Source organism: Eriocheir sinensis, chromosome 46 (assembly GCF_024679095.1).
Source record: "Eriocheir sinensis breed Jianghai 21 chromosome 46, ASM2467909v1, whole genome shotgun sequence".
NCBI classification, from domain to species: domain Eukaryota; kingdom Metazoa; phylum Arthropoda; class Malacostraca; order Decapoda; family Varunidae; genus Eriocheir; species Eriocheir sinensis.
In genome coordinates this window covers 6648866-6672275 of record NC_066554.1, presented here as the reverse complement: position 1 = coordinate 6672275, position 23410 = coordinate 6648866, and the positions used below count along the sequence as shown (strand labels likewise).

The 23410-nt window shown below is 42.3% G+C and overlaps 1 protein-coding gene across 2 annotated transcripts in view; it reads left to right on the top strand.

Moving 5' to 3' along the window:
- Nucleotides 1–23410, top strand: part of LOC126981013 (neuroglian-like) — a 292124-nt gene that overhangs the window by 123815 nt on the left and 144899 nt on the right. For both annotated transcript variants that reach the window (XM_050831620.1, XM_050831617.1), the window contains exon 3: nucleotides 988–1073. The gene's annotated coding sequence lies outside the window, so the exon portion shown is untranslated. The remainder of the gene's footprint in view (nucleotides 1–987; nucleotides 1074–23410) is intronic.

Sequence of the window (23410 nt, the reverse complement as noted above, 5' to 3'; positions counted from 1 at the left end):
CATTTTCTACCGTTCCTTTATACCCTGTCATCCCCCTGCCATCCCTTACCGTCCCATACTACCCCCTTTAATTCACTTATTCTACCATATCGCCCTTTACCTTCCCCTTGCCGTCCCCTACCATCCCTTACCAACCCACATCCTTACCTACCACTTTCTACCGTCCCTCTACCGTCTCTCTACCGTCTCTCTACCGTTCCCTACCATCCTTTACTGCTCCACATCCTCACCTATCACTTTCTACCGTCCCTCTACTGTCTCTCTACCATTCCCTACCATCCTTCACTGCCCCACATCCTTACCTATCCCTTTCTACCGTCCCTCAACTTCCCCTTCTCTTTCAGCCATCTCTTGTCCCCACACCGTTCCCTGACAGCCTCGGTATTTCATTAACAGACTTTAAGTGCGATGGCCGGCGCTGGTAGTGGTGGCGGAGGCTTGGTAAAGGGGTCAGAGTGGCTCGAAAATTTGTTTATTATTAGATTGAAATTTATGTTAATTTGTTGTTGTTTATTGTTTAACTACAAAAATGATAGCAACGAAATAACAGCAGCGGAAGTACCGAAAACAGCGACTGCTACTACGACTACTTACGTTACTACTACAACGACTACTACTACTACTACTATTACTGCTACTACTGCTACTACTACTACTACTACTACTACTATCGTCACCACCACTACTATTGTTACTGCTACTTTTACTACTACTACTACTACTACTACTACTACTACTACTACTACTACTTCTACCACACCACCACTACTACTTCTGTTACTGCTTCTTTTACTACTACTACTACTACTACTACTACTACTACTACTACTACTATTACCACTACTACAATCACAATAATAATATCCCCAGTAGAAATAACGTAAACAACCACTGCTATTTATTCTACCACTATTACTAATTACACTTTTATTTTCATTAGTGGTTTAGTATTATAATCGTCACCACCTCGTCTTTCTTTGGTTGCAGGCGGCGCGAGGACCCATGTGAGTCGCCGGGGGCCGCAGAACACCGTATGCCAGCCCTGTGCCACGCCTGAACCCGCCTGAGGAACGGTGAGTGTTGAGAACTGTAACCGGTGGAGGGGGAAGGTTGTAGAGTGGTGTATATTGGATTGGACGGTGGAGAGTGAAGGAGGAAAAGTTAGTGGTGTTGCTCGTGAACGGATGGACGGTGAAGAGAAAGGAGAGGAAAGAGAGTGGAAAGGAAGAGAGGGAAGAAGAAATCGGGAAAGGGGAAAGGGGAGGAGAGGAAAGAGAAAGTGGGAAGGGAGAGGAGAAAGGGTTGAAGGAGTGAAGAGAACCGGTGAAGGTGGAAGATGGTGTTATTGGTGAAGAGAGAGACGGAGAAAGGAAGAGAATGGTGTGAAAGATGAAGAGACAGACGGTGAAGAAGGAAGAGTTGTATTATTGATAAGGATGAGCAGCGAGTAGCGGGCTTTTTTATATTATTGTATACTTTTTATTGTGCCCTTGAGCTGTCTCCTTTGTTGTAAAAAAAAAAAAAGGAGAGGGACGGTGAAGGATGGAGGATAGTAACATTAGAGGATAACGTTTTTTTTACCTTATATTTAGACCAATGGTTATATGTAAAAATCGATTGCTCAGTTTGCTGGTCGCTTAAAGAAAATGAGGTGTCAACAATGAGATAAAATTTAGTCTCTTGCAAATTGGACAGTGAACGGGGATTGATGGGATTGCTGAACGGATGAACGATGAACGGTGAACGAGGTGATGTTTGTAAGTGGTTGGATGATGAAGAGTTTAACGAGTGAACGAGGGATGTTTGGTTGTATGGTGAAGTTCCGGACTTTTGTTTCTGCAGGGTTTTTATCTGATCCTTTTTTTCTGCAGGCATTTCTTTTTTCATAATATTTTGCTTGAATTTTTTTCTCTCATTCTTTTTTTTTGCGGGATTTTTTTCTCAATATTATTTTGGCGGGGATTTTTTCTCATTATTATTTTTGCGGGATTTTTTTTCATTATTCTTTTTCTTTTCGTTTTTTTTTCGCTCTTTCTTTTTTTGCAGGATCTTTTTCGCATTATTATTTGTTTTTATCCTTGAGGTGCTTCCTTTATTGTAAAAAAAAGCCATAGTGATTGAATTTTTTTTTTTTGTGTGTGTGTGTGCGCGTGTGCGTTTGTGTGTGCATGTGTGTGTTTACCGCTGGTGGTGTTACTGCCGACACCTGCTGGAACACACACCCACAACGCCCTTCCTCTACCCCTTTGTGCCCGCTGACAGCCCTTTACAGCCCATTACGGACGTCCTTCTATACTCGGCGTTTTATGGATAGAATTTTATGGATAGCCTTTTATGGATAGCCTTTTATAGCCGTGGTAAGCCTCGCCGCCGACCAGTAATGGGGTGCGAGGGAAAGATTGCGTGTGGCTAAGTCCAATATTCCCTTTCGGCCCTTACATACCTACACTTGATAAGACTTTCGTATATAGAGGTTGTGGTTACGCCTATGGGTAGTTTTATGAGCCGAGGACCATATTATCATGCCTTTTGGGGTTGACACACACACACACACACACACACACACACACACACACACACACATTTGATTGGGCTTTGGTAGAGGTTGTGGTTACGTCTATGGCTCTATAATTTTATGAGCCTGTTGTAGACCATATTCTCAAATCTTTCGGAACTTACACACACACATTTGATAAGGCTTCGGTAGAGGTTGTGTTACTATTTCCATGGGTAGTTTTATGAGCCTAGTGATAGTTTGACAAGGCTTCTGCACCATGGATGTGAAGAGTACTTACGAGAACCCGACTAATCTCCTTTATGACCTTTGGAAATATTGGTTGTGAGAGCCGATAGGGGCTGAGAATACACACAATTGATAGGACTTTGGTAGAGGATGTGTTAGTATTTCCATGGGCAATTTTATGAACCTAGTGATAGTTTGGCAAGGCCTCTACACCATGAACGTGAAGAATAGCCATGAAAACCCAACTAATTACTTTGTGGCCTTTAAATACACTTGTCGTGAGAACCGAAAGCGTTTAAGAATACAGACCGGAATCTCTTTTTTGTGGATCTTTTTCTTTCGCCTCCACACACAAATTCAGGTTCCGTTTTGTCCTGATTAAATGCTCCTAGCTGAAGGGGGGGGTGGGGGAAGGGGGAGTCTCGCCACCAAGCAGTAATGAGTGTGATGTTTAAAGATTTTTCCTGCATCTTTTTTCCGGTATCTATTGGGAACGTTTTTCGCACCAGGTAAAAAAAAAAAAAAAGTTCCCGTGCGATTGTTGTACCTTCGTGACCTAGTTTGGTGTTAGCGGGCCGTGTTGGGGAGGCTTAAAGGTGTGTGTGTGTGTGTGTGTGTTTTGTTTGTGTATATTTTTTGTTTTGTTTTGTGTTTGTTTATTTGTGTGTTTATGTGTTCATGTATATGTGTATGTTTGCTTATTCAAAAGTAGTTTCGTGTACGTCTTTCTTTCTGCCGACACCATAACTAGTTTCGTAATGGCCTTTTTAGTGATTAGCTTATTGAGTCCAGCGTCGATGTCATTAATGTAGATAACGAACAGTACGACTCTGAACACGGGGCCGTTATGTACATTGCGAGTGCCCGGTACTTAAAACAACACCATTAATGACCGCCCTTCACTGCGCGGCGCTCGACCAATACGCGATCCATAATGTGTGTTCTGAAACTTTATCATACGTCTTTTGAAAATCCATATGAGTAATGTCTTTTGGTCTGGATCCACCGTCAGCTAAGAAAAGGTCATTATGAAAGGTCAGTAGGCTTGAAATGAAGGCTCTCAGGGTTTTGAATTTCTTATTAGTGAATGACTCTCTCGGTATCTTTCAGCCCGTGTATAATTATGTTATCAAGTAGTATTCCGACCACTTACGTAAGACTAATAGGGCTGTAATTACCCGGAGTTTTTTCAGTCACCTTCCTTGAATATTGGTGCAACGTTAGTCACCTTCCAATCAATAGGGTCGCCGCCATGCCAGAGGGACACATTAAATATACATGTGAGGGGACGAGGTATCTCACATTGTTTTCAAGGAATTTATGATTATATGTTATCAGGTTTTCAACTTTTATTGCCTTTTATTGGTAATCTGAGCGCATTCAAAACTTCATCGGTTTTTATTTAAAAGTTCGGTAAGGAATGAGCGGAGTTTCCAATAGCAAAATTGTAATCGTTTACGTTGACGGTAATGGACATTGAATATTGGGAGTCTTTTTTTAATGTTACGAAATGTGCTGATACTCAGTGACTTACATTACCTTTGCCTCGATGAAAGAGCTGATCACGCTTCTTATTTCCCTATCGCTGATCTGTTTGAAGACATCTGAGACACTTGAACAACTCGAGGTAGTATTTTTTTCATACTTTCTCTTTGAATTACTTAATATTGTTTTACTCATCGAGAGAGAGAGAGAGAGAGAGAGAGAGAGAGAGAGAGAGAGAGAGAGAGAGAGAGAGAGAGAGAGAGAGAGAGAGAGAGAGAGAGAGAGAGAGAGAGAGAGAGAGAGAGAGAGAGAGAGAAACCTCGAAAGACAGAGAAAGAGAAAAACAGCGAAAGAGAGAAAGAGAGAGAGCACACCTTAACCTTAACCTTTACATGCTAGGAGGGAGAGAGGGAAAGAGAGAGGGGGAGAGGGAGGGAGAGAGGGAGAGAACTTAAAGGCAAAGATTGGAAGGCCCGGGAGTGACTTTTTTTTTGCTACGTGTCCGTCGGCTTTAAGGATTTATCTACGTAATTGGAGAGCGGGAAGGGCACGCAGAAGGGGTAGGGGTGAAGCGACTGGGCGGAACGGGTGACTGGATGATGGATGTATGGGAGACTGAGGAAGAGTGCATTGATAAGGGTGAGTAGTTATGAAAGATAGGGATGGATAGGAATGGATGAAGTAGAAGTGGATGAGTAAATAGACAAGTAGGTGAGTGGATGAGTGGATGAGTGTTGATAATGGGTAAGTTGAGAGGGGGAAGGGTAAGGATGATTTCGTAGGTAGGGAGGTGGATGGATGGTGATAGCTTGCTTAGACTATAGATGGGACAAAGTGGGTAAGTCAGTAGGTGAGTAAGGATGACTAGGTGGGTAAGAGAGTAAGGATGAGTAGGTGAATGTATGAGTACGGTATGCTAGATGGTAAGGTTAGGTAGGGATAGGTAAGTAGATAGGAAGAAGAAGAAGGAAAGAGGTAAAGGTGGGTTAGGTAAGGATAGGTAAGCAGAGAAGAAGAAAGAAAGTAGTAATAGATAAATATGGATGGGTAAGGTTAGGTAGGGATAGGTAAGTAGATAAGAAAAAAAAAAGAAATACGTAAAGGTGGGGTTAAGGTAGGGTAAAGACAGGTTAGGAAAGGATAGGTAAGTAGGGAAAGGTGAATGGGTAGGGTCAAGATAGGGTTAGGCAGGGATAGGTAAGTAGGGAAAGGTGAATGGGTAGGGTAAAGATAGGGTTAGGCAGGGATAGGTAAGTAGGGAAAGGTGAATGGGTAGGGTCAAGAGAGGGTTAGGCAGGGATAGGGAAGTAGGGGAAAGGTGAATGGGTAGGGTAAAGATAGGGTTAGGCAGGGATAGGTAAGTAGGGAAAGGTGAATGGGTAGGGTCAAGAGAGGGTTAGGCAGGGATAGGGAAGTAGGGAAAGGTAAATTGGGAGGGTTAGGTATTGAAAGGTAAATGGATAAAGGTGGATGGATAGGTAAGTAGGAAAAGGTGAATGAGTAAGGTCAGGTATTGAAAGGCAAGTGGATAAAGGTATGAACAGATGGATAGGGTTAGGTATTGATAGAAAGGTTAGTATAGGAGAATCGAATACCTTCCCCTGTTATTATTTTGCTTCGTGTCTGACCCACTAACCCACCAAACACGCGACCCTCCCCCCCCCACCCCCCTCCCCTGACTCTTGCGTGCCTGCGGGGTGAATGGGGTGAGTTATGCATGAGAGGGGAGGAGGAGGAGGAGGAGGAGTACCAGGAGGAGGAGGAGGAGGCGATGACAGGGACAACCAACTGGATCGATGCTTTGGGAATAGGTTAAACGTACGTGTGTGTGTGTGTGTGTGTGTGTGTGTGTGTGTGTGTGTGTGTGTGTGTGTGTGTGCGTGTGTGTGTGTGTTTGTGTGTGTGTGTGTTTGGAGGGGGGAGGGGGAGGGATCTTGTTTTCACCGTGGTCAGAGAGAGAGAGAGAGAGAGAGAGAGAGAGAGAGAGAGAGAGAGAGAGAGAGAGAGAGAGAGAGAGAGAGAGAGAGAGAGAGAGAGAGAGAGAGTAATTAGTGTATGACCAATTATTGTTGTCAGCTGTTTCTTTTATTCTTTTATTGTTTTATGGCCTAGTGATCACGCCATCTAAATATAACACACACACACACACACACACACACACACACACACACACACACACACACACACACACACACACACACACACACACACACCGGCACTTCACCTTTACTCCCCACCTCTGAACTTAACACACATACAGGTAACTCTTAATCTACCTTTACCTCTCTAGACTAATTGATAGGTTCTTATGTGCTCACAGTGACTATCCTTACCCTAACCTAACATAGCCTAACATAACCACATTTGACCTAACCTAACCTAACGTATTCTAACACATGCAACCTTACCTTTATATACTAATTAATTATTTCTTACTTACAGCGACACAAGTATAACAAAAGAACAGGTGACCACTAACCTACACCTAACCTTATCTAACGTAACCTAACTTAACCTAACCAAGTAATCTAACCTAGCCTAACACAAGCAACCTTACCTTTCTTAACTTAATTATCAGCTCTAGTTTACTCACTAACCTAACCTAACCTAACATAATCTAATCTAACCAACGAGTAACCTAACCTATTGTATTCTAACACACGTGAGCTTACCTTTCTAAACTTAATTATTAGCTCTAGTTTACTCACTCTAACCTTACCTAACCTAACCCAACCTAATTTAATCTAACTTAACCTAACCTTCAAGTAACCTACCCTAGTCTAACACCTGTAACCTTAACTATCGTAACTAAATTATCAGATCTAGTTTTCTCACAGTGACACTTGGGTAGAACAGAAGTACAAGCGACCACTAATCTGACCTAGTCTAACACATTCAACCTTATTTATCTTGACTCATCGGCAAGTTTTAGTCTATTCAATTTTATTCTCGTTCTTTACCCCACATCCAGAAGTTGAATTCATTAGTTCGTGCATAGAGGTGAGGTTATCGTTAACTTTCAGGCTTTTGTTGCTGAATATTTACAGGTCTATTATTTTTCCTACCTAAATTTTATTCGCTTTTACTTGTTATGGTGAGTGTTTAAATTTTCAACAGACGACCGTAGTAATTGATATATTGGCACTTCCTTACCTCAATCAATTTCACCTCACCTTACCTCACCTCACTTCACCTTACCTCACCTGATATTATCGTCGGTTCTAACTTCCTCTAGCATCATGTCACCTTACTTCTATTGTGGGGAGGTAGTGCATGTCTGAAAATTAAATTACACCACCCTATGTCATGTCGTTTCACCTCATTTTACCTCATGTCACCTGTCCACATCTATTACCTTGAAAAAAATAATAATGTACCGTGAGCACTTTGTCCCGCTTTGTTTGTTTGTTAGTGTGTGTGTGTGTGTGTGTGTGTGTGTGTGTGTTTGTTTATGGGTACATTTCCCAGGTGTGCTCTCTCTCTCTCTCTCTCTCTCTCTCTCTCTCTCTCTCTCTCTCTCTCTCTCTCTCTCTCTCTCTCTCTCTCTCTCTCCTCTCTCTCCTCTTCCACCCCTTTAATATAATTACTCCTATTCTTTTTTAATCTCCCAAAGTGACACCAATATAAGGGGTCCTGTGTTTCACCTTTGGGATGTGTGTGTGTGTGTGTGTGTGTGTGTGTGTGTGTGTGTGTGTGTGTGTGTGTGTGTGTGTGTGTGTGTGTGTGTGTGTTGCCCTAGTTGTGCACTCAGAGTTCCCGTTCTTTGGTGTTAATGAGGCATATTAAGTACTTTTGAGTGTGTTTTTGGGTACGAAATGCTATCAGAGAACGTATGTAGGTAATGTTAATGCTTCCTACACCGCTTTCTAGTTCGTCTGGTACAGTGTGTTCTCATCTGGTACGTTTTCTGGTTCGTTCTGGTACTACAATAAAACACTGATTACATTACTGGTAAGTGTACGGTAGGAAGGAAGTCAAGGGAAAGGTCGACGGGTTCAAACTCCATTACTTTTTCTCTGATTCCTCGGCTCCTGGAAATGACTCGGTTACTAGGAGAAAAAGGCGGAGTGTTTACGCTTTACAGTTTACTTAGCGGCTCTGACTTGCGAGAGGAGAGTAGTGTTAGGTAAGCAGTCGAGTGTTGGCTCTGGAGTGAAGGGTGGAGGGTGGAGGGTGGAGGTTGGAGGACGTGGAGACCTGATTGGTTTTGGATGAAAGGTTTTAAGGAGTGTGTGTAGATTTGGTTGAATTTGTAAATGGATGAAAGGTTTTAAGGAGTGTGTGGAGAAAGGTTTTAAGGGAGTGTGAAAAGTAGATGAGTCTGTAAAATGGATGGGAAGGGTTTTTTGGAGAGTGGAGAAGTGGTGGATGAAAGGTTTTAAGGAGTGTGTGTAGATTTGGTTGAATTTGTAAATGGATGAAAGGTTTTAAGGAGTGTGTGGAGAATTGAATGAGTCTGTAAATGGATGAAGGGTTTTAAGGAGTGCGTGGAGAAGTGGATGAGTCAAGAAATGGATGAAGGGTTTTAAGGAGTGCGTGGAGAATTGGATGAGTCAACAAATGGATGAAGGGTTTTAAGGAGTGCGTGGAGAAGTGGATGAGTCAAGAAATGGATGAAGGGTTTTAAGGAGTGCGTGGAGAAGTGGATGAGTCAAGAAATGGATGAAGGGTTTTAAGGAGTGCGTGGAGAAGTGGATGAGTCTGTAAATGGATGAAGGGTTTTAAGGAGTGCGTGGAGAAGTGGATGAGTCAGCAAATGGATGAAGAGTTTTAAGGAGTGCGTGGAGAATTGAATGAGTCTGTAAATGGGTAAAGGGATTTAAGGAGTGCGTGGAGAAGTGGATGAGTCAACAAATGGATGAAGGGTTTTAAAGACTGCGTGGAGAAGTGGATGAGTCAACAAATGGATGAAGGGTTTTAAGGGGTGCGTGGAGACCTGAATGAGTTTGTAGAGGGATGAAAGGTTTTGATACAGGGGATATTGATGCGGTTTTGATAGCGAAGGAGCTGGGTATACGATTTTTGGCATTGGATTTATCTAGAGATAAGTTTGGATTCACTAAAGATAAAGGCAAGAATTGGTATACGAATCAAGTAGTGGAGGATTGGAACACATCTATTAGACATGATGTGAGTGTCAATACAATAGATACCGCCAAGAAGCTACATGGATTTATGATACATTGTTTTACTTCAGGGCGTTTTAAATTTCTCTAAGCCCAATCGAAGGCTAATCATTTTTTTCACATGTTAAACTGAACTGAAATCACGAAATTAACAGAAAACGAAATAAAAAGGGACATGGAAAAGGAAAAACGGGAAGGGAGGAAACAACTTGACTTCCTTGCCTCCTCCTCCTGCTCCTCCTCCTCCTCGGCTTCCTCCTCAGCCCGCTCCCTGTCCTCCGTCCCGGCGTAGCTAAGGCGGGCGTCACCTGGGCCGCCCCAAAGACAGGTGCTTTTAGTGGCTCCGTCTGGCGTAATGAACCTGTCACACCTGTCCGCCCACCTTCACACCGACCCCCTCCCCTCCCTCCCCTCCTGCAGCCTCTGTCCTCTCTCTCTCTCACGCTCTGCCTTTTCCCTCTTTCTCCCTTTCTCCTTCTCTTGCACCCCATACCCTCCCTCTGCCTCTTGTGTGTCCTTTACCTTCTTCCAGACTCTCTTCTTCACCTTCTTCCCGTGTCTCTCATTTTTCATCCTTTCTTCTCTATCTTCCTCCTTTCTAATTCCAGCTTCAGACCATTCCTCGTTCCCTCCATCCTCTTCTCCTCTCAGTCTCTCCTCTCCTTTCTCCTCCTCCTCTCTACCTCATCCCTCATCCTCTCTCCTCTACCTTCCCTCTTACGTATTCCGATTTCACATCCAGCCTTCCTTCCATCCCTTTCTCTTCTCTCAGTCTCTTTCCTTTATTCTATTTCCTCCCTCATTTCCTCCTTATTCCATCCTTCCACACTCTTCCTCCTTTCTTCTCTCACTCTTCCATCCTTTATCCCCTTCCTTTCCCTCTCCCTCTCTTTCGTTTTCTCTATAGTCTTTCCTTCCTCACCCAGTCACTCTTCCTTGCCATTCTCCTCATTCTTATTCTAGTGTCTCTCCTCGTACATTTTTCATCATCTTTCTCTTCTTCCCTTCCTTCCCTTCCCCCCCCTCCCCTCTATCTTTCAGTCTCGTTCTCCTCTCTTTCTTCTGCTATCTTTATCGTTCTTCCCTCTCTCTCTCTCTTTTCTGATAGTTTTTCCCCTTAGGTTCTCCGTCATCTAATTTTCTCCTCTTCCTATATTCTCTCTCTCACCAGCTTACTTCTCTCTCTCTCTCTCTCTCTCTCTCTCTCTCTCTCTCTCTCTCTCTCTCTCTCACAATATCTGTTTTCTTGCTCTTTTTTTCCTTGTCATTTTCTTTGCAAAGGCTTCCCTCTCTTCCTCCCCCCCCCCCCCTTCTTCCTCCCACAGCCCCTCTACTTTCTCCTTTTTTCCTCCCTCCCTCTCCTCCTTCTCCTCCTCTTCTTCCCTCCTCCCTCCAGCTGTCAGTCTCTCCCTTTCAGCTTCTTTTTTTTTTTTCCTCCAACCTTCATTTCAGGTATCCTTCCAGTTTCCCTCTCTCTCTCTCTCTCTCTCTCTCTCTCTCTCTCTCTCTCTCTCTCTCTCTCTCTCTCTCTCTCTCTCGTTCCCTACGGTGTACTGTGTAATTATTCTCCCCAATGATGACCTTCCTCCTTCCCTCCCTTTCCTCCCCTTGGGCGTGTGTTCTTTCCCCTCTCTCCCCTCTCCCCCTTCTTTCTCTTCCTTCCTCTTCCTCTTCCTCCCTTTCCCTCCTTTCCTCTCTCATTGGTCCCTGTGCCTTTCTATGTATGTAATAGATAGATAGAGATATAAGTAAATAGATTAACCGATAGATAGACGTAGACAGATAGATTGGCAGGTAGATAAGTATATAGATAGATAAATAGATAGATAGATAGATAAAATGAGATAGTGAAGGGAAATGGTGGGGTCGGATGGTGCGCTATTCAATATACGATAAAATGAAAGTTCGTGGAAAAAGAAGAAAAGGAGCAGGAGGTGGAGGAAGAGGAGGAGGAGGAGCAGGAGGAGGAAATACGAAGACCATGGAGGAGAGGTTACTGGAGGGAGGGAACGATGTCACGGAAGAGAAGAGGAGGAGGAGGAGGAGGAGGAAATACGAAGACCATGGAGGAGAGGTTACTGGAGGGAGGGAACGATGTCACAGAAGGGAAGAGGAGGAGGAGGAGGAGGAGGAGGAGGAGGAGGCGAACATAAGAACTTCAAGAGTCTGCAAGAGCCGGTAGGCCTATACAAGCCAGCTGATGTAAACCTAACCTCGCTTAACTTCGCTATCCATGAATTTATCGGAGGAGGAAGAGGAGGAGGAGGAGGAAGAAGAGAAGGAGGAGATACGAAAGGAGAGATAATTGGAGTGAGGAAGATGTCACCGAAGAGAGAGGAGGAGGAGAAATAGAGAAAGGAGAGCAGATATAAGTAGAGAGGAAAAGAAAGAAGAAGAAGAAGAAGAAGGAGAGGTAAAGGAAAAAGATAAAAGAAGACAAAGAAAAAGAAAAAGAAGAGAGAGAGAGAGAGAGAGAGAGAGAGAGAGAGAGAGAGAGAGAGAGAGAGAGAGAGAGAGAGAGAGAGAGAGAGAGAGAGAGAGAGAGAGAGAGAGAGAGAGAGAGAGAGAGAGAGAGAGAGAGAGAGAGAGAGAGAGAGAGAGAGAGAGAGAGAGAGAGAGAGAAAGGTAAACTTGGGAAAAAAAGTAGAGAAGTGGAGGAAAAATGTCAGCAAGAGTAGAGTATTTAGAGAGGAGGAAAAGTGGAGAGAAATACAGGAAGGAAGGAAAGTGAAGGAGAAGGGAGAGAGAGAGAGACATAAGCAGGTAGGTAGATAGGAAGAAGTAGAAAGTGGGTGTAGGAATAAAATTACTAGGAAGGGAGGAGAAAAGGGGAAGGGTGAAGAAGGGAGGAAGGAATGGAGAGAGGGAGGTAGATGTGACGAGCAGTTGAAAGCTGATAGGGAGGAGGAAAGGGGGAAAAAAAGAAGAAAAAAAAGAGAAGGGAATGGAAAGAAGAAGGCAGATGTCAGTAGAAAGGGAGGTAGAAGGGAGTAGATAATGAGGAGGAAAGGGGGAATATAAAAAAAGAAGAAAAATGTAGAGTAGGAGAGAGGAAGGCAGACATTAGTAGGAAGAAAGACAATAGTGATACGAGACCTACATAGATTGACAGAGAGAGAGGAAGGCAGAAATTGGTTCACTGAATAATAAAGAAGAGTGAGAAAATTAAAGTGGAGGAGGGTACAGGTAGATTGAACGTCAGGTGGAGAGGGGAGAGTAGAATATGAACGCAGCAGGTAAGGTGGAGGACAGGTAGAAACAGGTAGTACACGTGCCGGCAGAGGGAAAGTAATTTGATTGGCAGGTAAAGAAGAGAGATAGACGCTGACGTTTGTAGAGAGAAGGAAAGAAAGAAAGGTGATATTGGTACACATGAAGAGAGAGGGAAGTAAATTGGTAGTTTGGTAGTTAGAGAGAGGTAGGAAAGAAAACAAGCAGAAGCAAGAATGAAGGTAGATTAACAGGCAGGTAAGGAAGACAGGTGGATGCTGGTGGATGTAGAAAGTAGTTTAGGAGGAAGAAAGATGGAAAAACAGACAGACAGACGGAAAAACATTGGGAGAGAGAGAGAGAGAGAGAGAGAGAGAGAGAGAGAGAGAGAGAGAGAGAGAGAGAGAGAGAGAGAGAGAGAGAGAGCAGGGAAGAAAATGACAAGAGGTACAGGATGGAGGTAGAAAGGGAGTACAAGAGAAAGATGAAAGCAGGTACACAAGGAAATAGTTGGTTGACAGGTAGGCAGGAAGGAAGGGAGCAAGGTGAGAAAGGTCAGGCCGCTAGAGGGCGTTCGGTTGGTCGCTCCCGCCGTTGAAATATTTATCGGTTTGGTTCGTTCTGGTCGTGCTGAGTACATCGACCCGTCACGGAAAACAAAATGATGATGGAATGAAACAGAATGGCTATGGAAACGATTTAAATTATACGGGGGAAAAATGAAGCGATGAAATATATAGATGTTTCCATTTTGTTGTAATGGTAAACTTTTTTTTTTTTCTGACGCGCAAAAATGCCACAGAAAATTAAATAAAACAAATTGAAAATGATTTGAGTTATCCTTAAAAATGTAGCAGCAAATAAATAGTAAATAAATAATAAGTGATAGTTGTTGTAATGGTAAAAGTTATATATCTGACATGTAAAAAAATCGTAGAAAAATAAAACAAAATATATATGAAAATGATTTGAATTGTCAGAAAAAAAATGAAGCAGTAAATAAATAATAGATAAATAAAGATAAATGAATAAATGATAGTTGTTGTAATGGTAAAAGTTATTTCTCTGACTTATAAAAGAAATCATAGCAGAATAGTAAGAATTATTATTATTATTTTTTTTTTACATCAACGGAGGCGGCTCAAGGGCAACAAAAAGAGTACACACGCAGAAAAAGCCCGCTACTTGCCGCTCCCTCAAAAGTCAAATGTGTATGAAAATTCGCATTATGAAGGTCGCACACAGGTAAATCCAACACACGTTAGTTGATTACAGGTTAAAAATAGATGGAAAAGTAAAAAGTGAAAAAGCGAGGAGTTATTTAATCAGTCTCTATCCAGTACTCTCGAATTCGAAGTAAAGAAAAGTCAGAACAGGCAAAAAGAAGAATAAAAAATGAAGCGACAGTTGCAACACAGTATACCTTTTCGTTTTTGCTGCACAGGTAACGTCAGAAAGGTTTGCGACGAAGAACAATACGAAACAAAGCATCACTAACTAATAAAAAAAAACCTGGGACAAAGAAATAAAAATGATTGTGTCGAACGCTGAAAAATGAAAGAAAAGGTGAAATTGAAGCGAGTCTCAATACAATATTTTTTTTTGCTTCACTCGTATAGTCAGAAGGGCTTGCCATGAAGAACAACACGAAGCAAAACATCACAAACTAATAGAAAATAAACCTGGAACAGAGAAATAAAATAATAGTTGTGTCGAACGATGTAAAAAGAAACAAAAAAGTATAGAATTGAATAGGGCAAATTTCTGTGTAAAGTTTGCTATAACGAAGAATATGAAATATGAGACGATATGAAACATGGCAAACTAATATCAAAAAAAAGATTCAGGACAAAGAAATTAAAGTAAATGTTTCGAATAATGAAAAAGAAAGAAAATAGTGACGAATCCTTGTTTAATTTTCCGAGTAAGGTTTCCCATGAAGAACAACACTGAACAAAGAAAACGTAACTAAATAGAAAACATATATAGAGCAAAGAAATAGTAGTTGCACAGAAAAGACTCGAACAGTTAAAAGAAAAACAAAATAGTGAGGAATAGTTTTTTTCTTCTTTACGTCTTTGTTCCAGGTATTAGTATGTTATTAGCCTTTTTTTTTGTTGTTGTTGTTCTTCATCGCAAACCAAACACAGAATATCAAAGTACACGATTCGTCACTCTTTTTTTTCTTTTCTTTTCTTTTTTTTTTTTTCTTTTGTTCGAAGCATTTATTTTTATGTCTTTGTTCCGGGTTCGTTTTTGTTTTTGTTTTGTTTTTGTTTACGAGTTCGTTGTGTTTTGTTTCTTATAGTTCTCATAATTCTCTTTGTTCCAGGTATTAGTATATTATTAGCTATCTTTTTTTTTTTATTTATTTAATTTTTCGTGGCAAACCTTACACAGAATATCAAAGTACACGATGCGTCACTCTTTTGTTTCTTTTCTTTCCTTTCTTTTTGTTTCTTTTGTTCGAAGCATTTACTTTCACGTCTTTGTTCCGGGATCGTTTTTTTTATGAGTTCTTTGTGTTTTGTTTCTCATAGTTCTCCGCAGCAAACCTTTCCGATAATACGAGTGAAGCGAAAAGAAAATAAGTATTGTATTAAAACACGTCACTTGTTTGTTTGTTTTTCTTCCCTTTTTCTGTGTTCTGACCTTTTCGTTGCTTCAAATTCCAGCGCATGGGATGAAACTAATTAAATAACATCGCTTTTTTATAAACCATACACTGATACATGAGAATACAGGGAGACATTATTAATTTGATTTTTACACATATTTCTGTTATTATAATCGATGAACTTCCAACAGTGAAGAGATGAGCAAAAAAAGTGAAAAACCGTGTATTCTGATTTTATGTTTGAAGTTTGCTATAATGAACACTACGAAATATAACATAAATAATTAGTGGAAATAGACCTAGAAGAAACAAAAATAGATCTGTCGAAAAATGAAAAAATAAACAAAAGAGTAACGAATCTAGTAGCTCAATGTCTGTAAAGTTTGCTATAACGAACCATATATAAAAGATAACATATATAATTAGTAAAAACAAATCTAGAGCAGACAGACAAATAATAATAAAGTTTCGAAGAGTGAGAAAAACAACTGAGTGACGAATCGCGTTCTTCATTTTCTTTTGAGTACCGTGAACTATAAAGAACAATGTTAAAAATAAATAAAAATAAATAAATAAAAAGATCGAACAAATGAAAACAAAAATAGAGTTGAACAGTGAGAAAAGAAACACCGACCAAAATTAAAGAAAAATATATAACAAAAAAAATTAAAAAAAATATCGAACAGATGAAGAAAAATAAAGAATCGAAGCGAGAGTAAAAAAATTCAGCGTATAAATAAAAAAAGAAAGAAAAAAAAGAAAAAAAATAGACTGAAATATATAGTTTGTCACACTCCTGGAAAATAATAAAGTGTAGTGATGTAACAGTCTCTCTCTCTCTTTCTCTCACTCTTTTTTTTTTATTTCGTTGAAGCATTTACGATGGAGAACAATGACCAGGGGGGGGGAGGAGGGGGGGGCGAGGGGGGAAATGGGGGAGGGGGTTAATAAATCGATGATTCTCCATTGTGTCCCGTGAAGAGAGTGAGATAAACAACGAAGGAAGGAAGGAAGGAAGGAAGGAGGGAAGGAGGGAAGGAGGGAGGGATGGAAGGGTGTAAATAGTCATCTTGGAGCCTGCCCAGTTTTCCTCCTCCTCCTCCTCGTCTTCCTCCTCGTCTTCTTCGTCTTTGTGTTCTCTATCTTCATCTTCCTCCTCTTCCTCCTCGTCTTCTTCGTCTTTGTGTTATTTATCTTCATCTTCCTCCTCTTCCTCCTCTTCCTCCTCGTCTTCTTCTTCTTTGTGTTCTTTATCTTCATCTTCTTCCTCTTCCTCCTCTTCTTCCTCTTCCTTCTCGTCTTCTTCGTCTATGTGTTCTTTATCTTCATCTTCGTCATCTTCCTCTTCCTCCTCGTCTTCTTCTTCTTCTTTGTGTTCTTTATCTTCATCTTCTTCCTCTTCCTCCTCTTCGTCTTATTGTTTTCCTCCTCTTCCTCCCTGTCCTTCTCTTTGTCCTCAACCTCCTCCTTTTTCTCCACGTCCTTTTTCTCTCGTCCTCCTCCTCCTCGTCCTCTTCTTTTTCTTTCTTTCTTGTTTTTTTTCCTTCGTCTCCATCCTCTGCTTCGTCCTTGTACTCCTTGTCTTCCTCCTTTTCCTCCTTAATATAGTCCTTGTTTTCTCTTCGTTCTTGTCCTCTTTCTTCTCGTTCTCCTTCTCTTCCTCCGTTTGTCTTCTTTTTTTCCTCTTCTTATATGTTTTTCTCTTCATGTTCTTTGCATCTCATATCTTCCACTTCCTCCTACTTCCTCCACTTGCTTTCCACCCTCTTCTTTCTCTTTTCCCGTCTTCCTCGAATTCAGCTTCCTCCACTTTCCTCTCATCTTCATCTTCCTCGCCTTGCTCCTCCTTATCTTCCTCCTTCCGTCCTTCCTCCCTCCACTAACTCCTCCTTTCTCTCACCTCTATCTCCTTCCTGAAGCCATCAACACCTCCTCCTCCTCCTCCTCCTCCTCTTCCTCAAACCGCTTTCCGTTATCTCCCTATCCCTTCCTTCACCCCTTCTTCCCCCCTTCCATATCCCTTCCCTTCTATTTCCTCCCTTCGTAACCATTCCCCTTAGTCCCTTCCTATTCCCCTCTTCTGTTCCTCCTTCCCTCTCTCCCCTCTCCCCCTTGCACCCCTTTCCTTCCTTCCTTCCCCTTCCTCCCCTGCCTCCTCCACCGCCTCCCTCCTCTTCCTCCCTTCTAACACTTCAAACTCCATTCCTTTCCTCCTCCTCCTCCTCCTCCTCCTCCTCCTCCTCTATAAACAAGGTATTCGCCACGCATCCATTACGGCCCCTGCAGAAGGAGGAAGAGGAAGAGAAGGAGGAGGAGGAGGAAGAAGCGAAGAAGCTGAAGAATCTCACTCCCGACCTTGACCTTGTTGTTGTTGTTAGTGGTGGTGGTGGTGGTTGTGGTTGTGGTTGATAGGAAAACAATATAGATGGAAACAGGAAGTAAAGTTAGACAGAGAGGGAAGCATTCTCTCTCTCTCTCTCTCTCTCTCTCTCTCTCTCTCTCTCTCTCTCTCTCTCTCTCTCTCTCTCTCTCTCTCTCTCTCTCTCTCTCTCTCTCTCGAGCTAAGAGGACAGTGACCATTATCGGATAAACGTGGGTCGTGTGTGTGTGTGTGTGTGTGTGTGTGTGTGTGTGTGTGTGTGTGTGTGTTTAAGAGACTAATTACGGAATCATTTTTGTGGTTTAAAGAGAAATTGGGCTTGATAAGATTGTCTGCGTTCTCTCTCTCTCTCTCTCTCTCTCTCTCTCTCTCTCTCTCTCTCTCTCTCTCTCTCTCTCTCTCTCTCTCTCTCTCTCTCTCTCTCTCTCTCTCGTCGCTAAATATAAACTCTAGTCTCTGTCGCAACTTTTTTTTGTTCTACTTTTTATTCTTTTTTATTTTTGTGACTGTGTTTATTTAGGTTTAAGTCTCGCTTTTTTTTGTGTGTGTGCGTGTGTTGTTTGCAATCGTGCGTATTAATTTCCTTGTCTTCTTATTTACTTATTTTCTTTTTAATATATTTTATCAGAGACTTGCTCCTGTTTTTTTTCTTTCTTGATCTTTTTTTATAGTGTGTGTGTGTGTGTGTGTGTGTGTGTGTGTGTGTGTGTGTGTGTGTGTGTGTGAGAACACACACACACACACATACACACTCACACCATACACTCTACACACACCATACACTCTCACACCATACACTCTACACACACACACACACACACACTCACACCATACACTACACACACACCACGGCAATAATTATTTTTCAGGATAAACTCTCCAATAAGCTTTGATCCGTGAAGGGGGCTGAATTATAATCATTCATATTTACCTTTACAATCATTATGAACATGTCAGCTTTGATGTGGTGTGAAAGCAATCAGTGTACAGTTTTAATTAACGTTCTATCATCTTTTCACTTTTATCTCTTATCAGTTTGGCTCTTTTTATCATCTTTCGACATATTAATCAACTGTTTTACTATTTATTTTCTCACTAATACCTGCGTCAATAAAGGAAAGGTATAAACGTCTTTCTCTTATATATGTTTAGATTTAACATGTTATAATAGGAAGACGGTTTGGGATATAGTTCCTCTTAGAAAGCTATAGATAAGATGTAGTGGGTATGTTTTCCTTCCCTTTCTTTGATTTGGATAGCTGTGTCTTGTATTAATCAGTGTGTGTATAGAATATGGATCGGTCAAGAATGTTACCTGTTGTATCTTATATTCGCAGCATCCTCCCTTCATCTCTGTCTATTTATCTCCATCAATCTATCTATCAATCTATCTATCTTACATTCTCGTGCACACACACACACACACACACACACACACACACACACACACCTGCGCCCCCCTACACTCTCCCCCATTCCTACCCCTCACAATCACCCCCAACTCTCCTACCTCCCCCACCCGACCACCACCACAAAGCTGCCGTGTTGTGTGTTGGTCACGCGTGCACCCCAGCCTGACTTATCTCTCCCCCAGACTGATGACGCCCCGGAAATAGCTCTCGTGTTCCCCTGCTGCTGGTGTTGTTGTTGGTGGTGGTGGTGGTGGGTGAAGGGGATCTCAATACCTCAGAAAACAGTTGGGAAATACTTGGCGATCGTTTGTCTTGGTGTTTGTGTTGGTGTGGGACGCCTGGTTACTCTTGAGATGCCCTTTTGTGTTTGTTTGTGATAGTGTACGACGTCTGGTTAGGTTAGGTTAGTTGTGTTTGTGCTCGTGTAAGGAGGCTGGTTAGTGTGAGATGTGTTTGTGTGTGTGTTTGTGAAAGTGCTAGACGGCTGGTTAGTCTGAGATGTTTGTGTTTGTGTTAGTGTCAGTCGGATGGTTAGTATGAGATGTTTGTGTTTGTGTTAGTGTCAGTCGGCTGGTTAGTGTGAGATGTGTTTGTGTGTGTGTGTGTGTGTGTGTGTGTGTGTGTGTGTGTTTGTGATCGTGTATGTTGGCTGGTTACTCTGAGATGTGTTTGTGTGGATGATTGTGTTAGGATGGGACGTCAGGATACTTTGAGATGTGTTTGTGTTATTGTTTGTGTTAGTGTGGGACGGCTGGTAATCATGGTGTTTCCGTTTGTGTTAATTACTATAAGATTAGGTTTAGAAATACTAGACTGGAATACTTAACTAATGTCGTGTTGGTAGTATTATAAGAGACTTTCGATTCTCACATCAACTATTTCTAAAGGTCAAAGAGGGGGTCAATCGGGTTCTTGTGAGTTTTTTTTTTTATGTTCACGGTACAGAAGAAAGGTCAAACTACCACCAGGGTCATAAAACTACTCCTGGAAATGCCCCAAACTCCTACGAAAGCCTTGTCAAATATGTGTTCTTGAGCGACGAAATGTCTGATAATACAACCCTTAAAGTCTGATGTTTGTTTCCTCATGAAGTAGCTGGAATTAGTTGATGTTCTTTTAACCATAAGTGAGGGTATTAGTTTAGGCTGCTTTGCCATTCTAGGAAAATTAAGTAAGCTAAAGATTCTGGGAAGTATCACGAGGTTGGTATATTTATTTGTGTGATCCTAAGTGTACGTAGTTGTAGGTGATTATCATATTATAGGAAGCTGCTTGAAGTACCGGAAAATTGCGTCAATGTTGTTGTTGTTGTTGTAGTTGTAGTTGTGGTTGTTGTTGCTGTTGTTGTTGAGGATGTTATTTTCTTGTTTACGGTGATGCTTATGTGTTTTTGTGGGTGTTTTTGTGTGTTTGCTGTTTTGAAGGCGAAGGTCACATTGTCACCTTGGAAAATACCTTAAAACACTCGTATATGAACTGAAAAAGAAAACATATTTGCTGTTGTGAGTTAGTTTGTTAGTTGTTAGTTATTGTTAGTTGTAGATGTGTGGGTGTAATAATTTGACGCATAAGAGTATCCTGCTTTTGTTACTCCAGAAAATACTTGTAAATACACTTGTGAATACACTTATAAATTCCACCCAATACTGACCTCTCTTTTGGCCACTCATCTACACCTCTTTTATAGCGGCAGTGATTAGCGGGCTTTATTTTTCTCTCAGTTATTACTTTTTTTTTGCCCTTGAGCTGCTTCCTTTACTGTAAAAAAAAAAAAAAATCAGATACCGTTGTAGGAGTGCATCTGTGAGTCAACGCGGTGGTTTGTCGAGTGTCTGGTCGCGGCGGGATACAACGCATTGAAATATATGGAAATTTTATGCATGTATACGCCGGGCGGAAGCCAAATGAGGTGTATTACGCCAAACTTTTTGTCTCCATTCTGTTGTTTAGGGTTTGTATTCCTGGCCCGGTACACGCACACACACACACACACACACACACACACACACACACACACACACTAAAAATAAAGAGAAAATAAGTAGATTGTTTAAAAAAAGTCCTGAGGGCGGCTGGCAGGTGCATGAGAGAGAGAGAGAGAGAGAGAGAGAGAGAGAGAGAGAGAGAGAGAGAGAGAGAGAGAGAGAGAGATGGGAAGGAAGGAGATGCAAGTGAAGCAGAAAGAAGGGGAGGGTTGTGACGAGGAAGCAAGGGAGGAAGAGGAAGGGGAGACTGAGGAAAGGCGGAGGAGCAGCAAGTGAGGCGTAGAGAAGAGGGGAGGTGAGTGAGGAGGTGAGGAGGAAGAGAGCGTGATGGGGAATGGAGGGGAGAGGGAAATACGAGTTGGTAAGAGGAAGGGAGGCAATGGAGAAGAGAAAGAGGGAAACAGGAAAGAGGAGGAATGGACGACAGGGGGAGAGAGAGAGAGAGAGAGAGAGAGAGAGAGAGAGAGAGAGAGAGAGAGAGAGAGAGAGAGAGAGTTAGAGTGGGGGGAGGGGAAGAAGGAGAAAGAGAGGGGAATGGGAACGGGAAGGGAAACAGGAGAGGAGGTAAAGATATAAACAGAGAGATGGGGAAGGAAAAGAGAGAGAGTTGGAGAAACGGAGAAAGATGGAGGAAAGAAAGAAATTGAGGAAAGAGGAGTGGAAAAATGGAAAAATGAGAAAATAAGGAACCGAGATAACGAGGGAGAGGGAAAGAAGATTAGGCAAAAGGAAGGAGAGGGAAGGGGAACGAAGGAGGGGAGGAGGAAATGGGGAAGTGTGACTGAAGGGGGAGAAGGGGAGAAACGGAAGGGAGAGGGGAGAAGGGGAAGTGGACAGGGGGAAGGGGAGAAAGGAAACGGAGGGAAGGGGAGGAATGGAGAAGGTCTAGGAAGGATGAGAGAGAAGAGAGGGGTGAAGAGGAAGTGGAGAGGGGGAATGGGGGAGTGGGGAGAGAGAGAGAGAGAGAGAGAGAGAGAGAGAGAGAGAGAGAGAGAGAGAGAGAGAGAGAGAGAGAGAGAGAGAGAGAGAGAGAGAGAGAGAGAGAGAGAGAGATAACAACAGTAACGTGGAATACTCATGACCACTAAAATCACCATCACCACCACCACCACCACCTCCACCTCCTCCACCTCCACCACCACCACCACCACCACCACCACCACCTCCACCACTTAAGTTATCATCTTCCTCACCATCTCGACTTTCTTCACCTCATCACCACCTCCACCACCACCACCACCACCACCACCTCCTCAAGACCAGGTGCACTTAGGAATCTTGCAGATGACAAATGCCGCTAACAAGGTGTGTGTGTGTGTGTGTGTGTGTACCTGAGTATGTCATTGGCACCGACACACCTGCCGCCTCTACACAGGTACACACACACACACACACACACACACACACAGAGGTACATTCTCGTCTCTCGTCGGCCTGAGTGGGTGTACCCGATCTGGCAGAGAGAGAGAGAGAGAGAGAGAGAGAGAGAGAGAGAGAGAGAGAGAGAGAGAGAGAGAGAGAGAGAGAGAGAGAGAGAGAGAGAGAGAGAGAGAGAGAGAGAGAGAGAGAATCATAATGTATAATACTCTCAACCTCAATTTTTTCCTACTCTTCAACACTTCACCTCCCCTCCCCTCCTCTCCCCCCTTCCCCTTAAATCCCCTCTCTTTCCCCCTCCCGGTTCCCTTCTTCTCCCCCTTTCCCCTCAAGTCCCTTCTCTTTCCCCCCTTCCCCTCAAGTCCCCTCTTAAATCCCCCCCCCCCCCCCCGTCCCTATTCCTCCCCTTTCCCCCGCTCACACACACCATCACAACCACGTACCCTTTTTTGGGTCTTCTATTACTCTGCAGAACGAGAATTTATTTTATTTATTTTTATTTTATTTATTTTTGCTTCGGTTCTCAAACACATCGCAAACTCAATCCCGTTTTTTATGGCTTCTCTCATTACCCTGGAGTAAAAGGATTTGCTATTTATTTACATTTTTTTTTTATTTGTTATTTTTTTCTTCGTCGTTTTGTTCTCTGTCTCCGTGACCGTAAGAATAAACAAATAGATAAATACGTAAATTATAGTCCAGCGTTGTATATCCTCGAGGTCAAGGTCACGGGCACACACACACACACACACACACACACACACACACACACACCAGAAGGTCAAACACACCCGCTTCCGCCTGTAAGATTAAGCAAGATAACAAGACTTAACTACAGTAATTACGTTCCTGCAATCCTTCACGTTTAACAAGAGCAAGTGAGTGAGTGAGTGAGTGCGTGAGTGAGTGAGTGAGTGAGTGAGTGAGTGTGTACGAGTGAGTGAGTGAGTGAGAAAGGGAATGTAGAGTATCCGAATAAGTGAGTAAGTGAGTGGATGAGTAAATAAGCAAGCAAGTGAGTAAATGAAGAATGAATGAGTAATTGAATGAGAGAGGAAGTGAATTAGTAACGAAG